An 8,811-nucleotide genomic window follows, 5' to 3' on the forward strand; every position below is an offset into this window, starting at 1 on the left:
TAGTATCTGACTTTGTCTTCTCAAACTGCCCTTTGAAATTTTCTGTTTACCTCTGACTTCAGTTCTTCAATTTGCTTTAGCTACTGTATCCTCAAAAGCAAGTTTCAGAGTCTTCTAACATCCATTTTTGTCTTTTAAATGATCTTTTGCTTTCTTCATATATGTTCTTAATGTCATCCAACTTTTCTGTGTCTTCAGTCAAATTTGTTCTTGAGATAGTCTCTAAATTCAAGTGAGATATATTTAACATCATATTTTGGCTTTCGTGTATTTATTTTTTTCTTCAGCTTGTCTGAACTTGCATATGAGCAACTGACAGTCTGTTTCAGTTTGTCCCTGGTCTTGTTTTGACTGATATTGAGCTTTTCCATCTCTCTTCCCACAGATGTAGTCAATTTGATTACTATGTACTCCATCTGGCTAGGTTAATGTGTTATAGTCAGCTTTTATGTTGTTAAGGTATTCGCAATGAATAAGTCATTGGTGTTGTAAAATTCTATCATGTTATCTTCAGCATCGTTTATATCACTGAGGCCATATTTTCCAACTACTGCTGCTTCCTCTTTGTTGCCAACCTTTGCATTCCAATCACCAGTAATTATTATCTCAATTGCATGTTTGATCAATTTGAGACTGAAGAAGTTGGCAGAATTTTCCAATTTCATCCTCACTGGCTCTAGTGGTTGGTGTGTAAATTTGAATAATAGTTGTATTAACTATTGTTTTTCTTGTTGGCATATGGATATTGTCTTATCATTGTACTTCACGAAAGATCTTGAAATGTTCTTATTGACAATGAATGTGACTGACAGTGAATGTGACACCATTCCTCTTCAATTTAACATTTCCAGCACAGAAAACCAAGATTGTCAGATTCAAAATGTTCAATACCAGTCCATTTCAGCTCTCTAATGCCTAGGATATCTCTCTTTATGCATTCCATTTCATTTTTGACAACTTCTGATTTTCTCTGAGTCATTTCTTACCTGGATATACTGAATCAGAATTTGCATTTTATCAAGATCCCTAGTTAAACTTGGAATTTTGTAAAAATGTATACTCTGATCCAATCTATCCAGAATGGAAAGGCAGATTCTTAGCAGAGGGTCCAATGAGAATGAACTGTTCAGGCCTTGGTCTGAACTAAACATACAAGTTTGGTGGCAATCAATCTCCTTTATAGAAGGCTGGCTCAAGGTTCAAGTACTAGAAAAGTTCTAACATATCTTCCCCCCCAAAAGGAAATAGGATAATGTCACCTCCATAACATAACTTTACAGCTTACTGTGATATATAACCAAACTTACCCTCATTTTTAAACAGCAAACATTAGAAAAGAAACACAAATGAAGTGTTATCACTTTAAGTAATTCCTTCCAGTTTCTGCCAGTTGCTGTTAATGCCATTGAGTCAGTTTGGACTCATGTTGTTAAGTGTCATTGGGTGTCGTGTCGGTTCCGACGCATAGCGACCCTGTATAGAGTTTCCGAGGAGCAGCTGCTGAGCTTGACCTGCCGACTTTGCAGTTTGGCGCGTTAACCCACAGTGCCACACCAGGACTCCTAGCGACCCTGTATAGGGTTTCTGGGGAGCGGCTGGTGGGTATGAATCGCCAACCTTGTAGATAACCATACCAAGGAGTCCTTTCTGCCCTTATATCTATACAATTTTTAAAAATTTAAAGTTATCATTCTAAAAATGGTTAATATTTTGTATCCTGCTCCTATCATTTAACACTGTGTCATAAATATTTATACCACATTAAAAAAAAACAACTTGTGAAGCATGCATTGCAATTATTCCTGTTGCAGAGGTTCGGATTTTACCGCGTTCTTTCGCCTTTGTTAGTTTCAAAGGCAAATCAAATACTGGGCCGGGGAGCGGGTTCTGGGAGAGTAGGGCGAGAGAAAAAGTAAATTGATTTAAGAACCACAGGGATTCTCACTACCCCTTTCCAACCTCTCCCTATCTCAGTTCTAAAAGTAGGATTCTATAGTTTTCTCCCGCTAGTTCGTTGAGCAATTTCCCTCTTAAATCTGCCCACTCTTATCAGTGTATCCATCAAGACGTTCCCAAAATAGTCTCTTTTTTTAATCCCCATTTCATAGGTTCCAGACCAACTGCCTAATTTACCTGATGGCACTCTGACCTCTCAGGACATTCAAACGTTAAACCTCCAGCTGGAGGCCCACCGGAAACGGAAGTTGTTACCCTGGATTTCTTACGGTAAGAAACCAGACAACCCACTTAACGTTCCGGTACTGAGCCACAGATTCCTCGAACAGTTGGACACTCTATGAAGGAGACTGGGAGTCATTCCCCCCACCCCCCCCATGCGTGCATCTTCAGTATAAGTAAAGAGATAGCGTAGGAGAGAGAAAGACGGGAAAAAAGAGGTTTTCTTTGCTTGGAACCGGAATCCTTAGACGCCGAACAGAGGGGAGGTACGTAGACTGCTGCAGCCAGTAACTGAGGCTGTTGTTGAGAGCGTAGACTCCTCCAATGGAAGGACTGGTTCTTGCGCTGCAGTTGGCAGGCTGCTGCGGGAGGCGGTGGCGGTCGGAAGCTTGAGACAGCGGGGTGACAGGTAGGTGGCGGCGCTGTCTTTGAGGGAAGCGAAGTGGTAGATCAGAAGGTAGATCAGATCCTCTTCTCCTGCTGTATAAACTATGTAGAAAAGCTGACGAAGTCGTCTGGGAAGACGGTAGCTGGAGCGTAGGTGGCTCCGGAACCTCTGGTGGACCAGGTTACGGCTTGGGAGGGTCGTGAGGAAGAGAAGGAGGAAACAGCTGAGGCGAGTGGAGGCTGGAGCCAGTGGGGCGACTCGGGGACCTGGGGCGTGGGGGGCTGCGGCGGAGCCGGCGGGGAGGGAGCAGAAGGCAGGAGCTCGAGGTTGTCATAAGGGCGGAAGGAATTTCTTGCTGAAAACCCCAACGCGCGGCATTGCAAGCACTTGAGCGAAATCCTAAGGATTTTAGGGCCATTTCCCGGGATGGAAAGAGTGGGAGTAGAGAGAAAAATATTTACGGGTGGTCAGATCCTTGAAACTCTTTATGGCTCTACGTTATGTAATCGTTGGCTGTTATTTACCCTAACAAGTAGGTTGTCCCTCCTGACAGAGGAGGTCTTGCAACCTACTGTTGTGGCAGAGCACTTTCTTCCTTGGCTTGAGTGCTTTCTACCCAGGAGGCTCTGTAGGCGAAGGGTGATAGCAAGAAGGATGGAGTAGTCACGAAGAGCTTCTCCCAAATATGGACTTGGATTGAGAGAGATGTACTTACTGTTCGATTGAGATGGAGGTGGCAAGATTCTCATCCTGTATTTCCTAGAATGTTTGTGTGTTTGAGGGTCAGGGCTTCAGGAAAGTGAAGAGCCTTACAAAATCTATAGTAGGATGTAAATACAGCAAGTTGAAAGTGACTAGAAAATTAGTTTAGTAGATTTATTAACTCATGGATGTTTGGCACTGTGAAGTAGTCTGAATTGGAATAAAAGTCAACTCTTAAGTAGTTTCCTGTGTAAGTCTGAGAGGCTAATTATGAATTATTTATTTGCTAGGTTTAAAAAGTATCCTCTTAGAGCACCTTGGGCATAAGTAAAAATATGCTTACATATATAATTAACTGGAAATTTTTTTAAAAGAAATTTTTGTAATTCATTAAATACTCTGTCAGAATAACTTTCTAAGATGTGATTTTTTTTACTGTTAATTATATTTTGTAATAGTATGTACCAGAACCTAAATCAGCAATGCCCTTCTTTCTCAAATATCATTTAAGAAAGAGAGGTGGATCATTAAGAGTTTGTTCTGAAATGTTTAGAATGCTGTTAAATGCTGTGAAGTCATTTCTGATTCATAGTGACCCTATATAGGATTTTGGAGACTGTGTGTCTTTACTGGAGCAGAAAGCTTCATCTTTCTCCCCCCAGAGTGACTGGTGGGTTCAAACTACCAACCTTGAGATTCGCAGTCCAGTGTTTATTGTACAGAGTCATTGTGCTCCCCAATGTTTAGAATAATGAACTATTTACCAGTGTCTAGATAAAAAATGTAATTGCTACTTGGTGTTTTATTCTTTGTCTTCTGTCTTTCACAAGAATAATGCTATCTCAGTCACAAAGAATATTTCTGTTTCTATTTTGGGTGCAATTCTGTAGTGTGTTGAGAACTTGTGAACAATCTCTGCTTTTATGCAAGATTGTGTGTGTGTCTGTATTTCTTTCTTCCTATTATGTAACCAACCTAATAGAGCTGTCTTAGACAACTAATGGCTGGTTTCGAATGGCCAGTAGGTGTCATTGTAGAACATAATTGTTGAACATCGAGTAAGAAATTACCAAATAATTTCAGAAACACTAGGCACTCCTGGTGTGGTACTGTAGGATCAGCACTGGACTGTGAACTGTTCAAACCCAACAGCTAATCCTCTGAAGTCCTAGACAGGGTTGCTATGAGTTGGAACCAGCTCAACAGCACTTAACAACAGGGTGCTGCAGGATAAGCACTGGACTGCTAACCACAAGACTGGCAGTTCAAATCCACCAGTCACTCTCAGAAACCTTATTTCGAGCTTCTATGAGTCGGAACCAAACTGACAGCAGAAATCAACAACATTCCAAATTGGTATACAATAATTGGTTGATTGTATTGTACTGCAGTAGTAAAGCTAATACATTGCATGCAGTATTAGAGCTGTTTTATAAAGCACTTGAAACAATGGCTATGAAGAAGTATTAAATTTTGCTTTATCATAGAGCTTGAAAGTTTCTTTTTAATCCATCCCTTAAGCTGTCTTGACATGGCAATGCAAATTTAGGTTAGGCTGGTTGTTTTTATCTAGAATTACTAAATTTTAGAATGATTAAGAATTTTAGCTTGATTAAACTTTATAATAAAAAAAACCAATGCTATATAATGAACAGCTAAAATGTTAACATTTGGACATAAAGTCTCCACAAGCAAGTTAGCTACTGCACACTATGTTGTTGTTGTTGTGTGCCGTCGAGTCGGTTCCAACCCATAGCAACCCTGTACAGGGTTTCAGAGGCTGTAAGTCTTTACAGGAGCAGAAAGCCTCATCTTTCTCCCACGGAGCAGCTGGTAGTTTCGAACTGCTGACCTTGCGGTTCGCAGCCGGATTTGTAACCACTACGCTAACAGAGCTCCTTTACTGCACAGTATAGTACTTTGTTATTGTTGTCTTAATGCCTGAACAGAGAAATTTTTGTCTTTCATTGTCAGTGGTTTCTTAGTTGTTGTTTTTATAATGTCCAAAATTGTTTTCTTTTATGTTTTTTATCTGGTTTGTAGACTATGTGCATTTCTCAGGATGATGAAGTGAACATTTGTCATTGTCTGAAATGTAGTGTAATGGATTCTAAATGGAGCTGCCACAGAAAGCTTTGAAGGTGGCTTGCAGCTGGTATTATTACAGCCTCTTCTTACCTGCAAAGCTTTCTGCTGAGCTCTTGTGCTTTGTAACTGTGCTTCTTATGCTTGCTCTTGATGTAATGTTTAAATATTTAAAAATTCAGGAATTTTTCATGAAGGTGCAGATTAGTGTATATGTTAAATTTTAAGAGTTAAAAAATGGTATACTCACATATCCATAAATTATTTTCACTGCCCTTCAGACTCTTAGTGGTGAGGGAGATAGGAAGTGTATAGATATATTTGGGGAGGTGGGGGCAGAGAATTCCCTAGATGAGTTGATTCACCACTAGTTTTCACATGTTGCTGTTAAGTGCTGTCAAGTTGGTACCCTGTATAGAACTTCTAGGGAGCAGCTGGTGGGTTTGAACCACCAACTTTGTGGTTACAGGCCAGTGCTTATCCTGTAGCATCATACCAAGATTCCAGCTTCCACTTTAGAATCTTTGATATATTTCAAGGCTCTGGTATAAATCAGTTACAATAGTTTTATCTTTAGAGAAACAGTAGCCAAATCTACCAATATTTTTATTGCTCAGTAGATTTTCACCATTTAATGTCATAACTGAGATGTATTTTGTAACCAGGATCTGAAGTTGCTAGAAATAACTGCTGAATATTTTGGTTTGGATTAGTTTTTATTTGGCTCTTAGCTGCTTTACACAAAGCAAGCTAATTTCTTTCAGGCTTCAAACCTCTGCTAATTTGCAGATATTTGCTCATATCCTAAGGAGTCCTGGGAGCATGGTGGATTCCGAATTGGGCTGCTAACTGCAAAGTCCGCAGTTTGGATACACCAGCTACTCTGCAGGAGAAAGATGAGGCTTTCTGCTCTGGTAAAGATTTACAGCCTTGGAAACCTTCTACAGGGTCTTTATGAGTCAGAACGGAATCAACAGCATACCACCACAACTCATATCCTGTGCTCCTAATATCTCTGGGAGCAGTATGTGTTCAGAATTAAACTGATAAGAACTGGAAAAATTTTCTGTGTCTACTTTTTTTTAAATCAAAGATCCTTTTGTGATATTGCTATGATACAGTAAAGTAGTACATTTTATTTTTTGCCTCAACATTCACTAAGTAATATATATTAAAATGTATGCTTACTAATGTTGATCTTGATACCCATTCAGTTTAGAAATTCATGACTCAACTTTATGACTTCTACACTTGGATACAGGTATGAGAAAAAATAAATGGGTAGAATTTAATTTTGAGGAAAAGAGCAAAAACTCAATTATGTGATATATTAAGCAGTGTGACATTGATTATTTATAGAACTACATAGTGCTATAAATTTTTAGAACTTTCTGGAGACCTGGTATGGCACTGTAGGATAAGCACTGATCAATTTGAACTTCATGGTGGATGGTTCAAATTCACCAGCCACTCCTCAGAAACCCTATACAGGAACTGACTCAATGTCACGTAACAACAACAATACTTTCTAGATTCAAACTATAATTGCCAACAGAATACTCTAAATGCATGTTGCTAAGTACTGTTGAGTCGCTTCTGACTCATGGCAACCCTGTATAGGGTTTCTAAGGAGCAGCTGGTGGGTTTGAACTGCTGTTGACCTTGTGGTTCACAGCCAGTGCTGATCGTATATTGTAACATAGGAACTGCAAAAAATCTTAGAATCAACTTTATGACCTTTTTCTTCATGGATCCTTCAGTCTTAATTGTGTTTTGTTCTTAATTGATAAAGACTTTTGTTAACTATTGAAGAGCCCTGGTGGTGCTGTGGAATAAGTACTGGGCTGCTAGCCTCAAGGTCAATAGTTCAGACCCGTCACTTGCCGTTCCACAGTCTAAAGATTGAGACTTTCTGCTTCTGTAAAAGTGTATTTATAGCCTCGGAACTTATACAGGGTCACAATGAGTCAATCAACTCCATGGCAGTAGGTTTAGTTTTGGGTTTTAACTAAGATTTGTTCATTTGCCTCCTCAAATTCCTTTTTCCCATATAGTTTGAAATTCTATCCTGTGATCTCCAGCATCTTTTCTATCCCCAAGGCCATATTTTCCAACTAATAATCCTTCCTGCTTGTTTTCAACCTTTGCATCCCAATCACCAGTAATGATCAATACATCTTGATTGCATGTTTGATCAATTTCAGATTGAAGAAGTTGGTAGAATTCTTCTATTTTGTCCTCACTGGCTTTAGTGGTTGGTGCGTAAATTTAAATAATAATGGTATTAACTGTTCTTCCCTGGAGGCTTGTGGTCACCGACAGCTTTGTACCTCGTGACACATCTTGATACGTTCTTTTGACAATGAATGCAACACCATTTCTTCAATTTGTCATTCCCGGCATAATAAACCATGTGGCTTTCAGATTCAGAATGGCCAATGCCAGTCCATTCGATGTTTATGCATTCCGTTTCATTTTTGACAGTTTCCAATTTTCCTAGATTCATACTTCATACAACCAGTGTTCTGATTATTAATGGATATTTACAGATGTTTCTCTTCATTTTGAATTGTGCCCTATCAGCAAATGAAGGTCCCGAGGGCTTTACTCTATTTGCGTCATCACGGTCAACTCTAGTTTGAGAAGGCAGCTCTTCCCCAGTCGCATTTTGAATGCTGCTAACCTGAGGGGCTCATTTTCGGGCACTATATTTGACAGTGTTTCTGCTATTCTTAAGGTTTTCAGTGACTAAATATTCTAAAGTAGTTCGTCTATTGTTCTTCTGGTCTGTCTTCACTGGAAGCTCACCTGAAACCTGTCCATTGTGGATGACAACTGCTGGTATTTAAAATACCCGTGGCATAGCTTCCAGAATCACAGCAACTCACAAGCCACCACAGTACAACAGACTGTCTTGATTGTGGTAGTGGTTACACAAATCTAAATATATTATTAAAAATATAACCCACATCTTCACATCAAGTATCAATTGCTATCCCATCTCTATACAGGGTAGAGAGACGGGCTACTTAGACATTCGCTACCTAAAATAAGGGGGCGATATAGGCACGAAGTGACTGGCTTACAAGGTTTCAAGAGGTAGTTTAGTTTAAGAGTATGTTAGGGAAGATAGAGTCCCCACTGAATAGTTTTCATCTTGTCTAGATGGGTCTTCTAAAAAGAGATGGAGGTAAGATTCTTACGATTGAACAGTGAGTAATTTTTATCATGACTAATTGTGACTGTCACAATTGTAAAGGTAGAAGTTTTGTAACAAAAATGGGGATGTAGTTAATCTTATAATCTAGAAACAGAAGACCCTAGGACTATCAAGGGAGAAGAGCACAAGCTAAATGCAGGACCTTATCCAGAGAAGTAGCGACAGTAGAGATAGAGGCAGAGATGGGACATAGAGGAGGGAGCAGCTGAGGACTCTAGATTCATGGAAGAGAGGGACT

The 8,811-nt window shown here is 39.5% G+C and overlaps 1 pseudogene; it reads right to left on the reverse strand.

Annotated features, from left to right (window-relative positions):
* The window catches only part of LOC102836822, a 6,523-nt pseudogene extending 3,539 nt beyond the window's left edge, over positions 1-2,984 (reverse strand).
* Between the last annotated feature and the right edge of the window lie 5,827 nt (positions 2,985-8,811).

This window comes from Chrysochloris asiatica, unplaced genomic scaffold (genome assembly GCF_000296735.1).
Source record: "Chrysochloris asiatica unplaced genomic scaffold, ChrAsi1.0 scaffold00045, whole genome shotgun sequence".
Classification (NCBI taxonomy): domain Eukaryota; kingdom Metazoa; phylum Chordata; class Mammalia; order Afrosoricida; family Chrysochloridae; genus Chrysochloris; species Chrysochloris asiatica.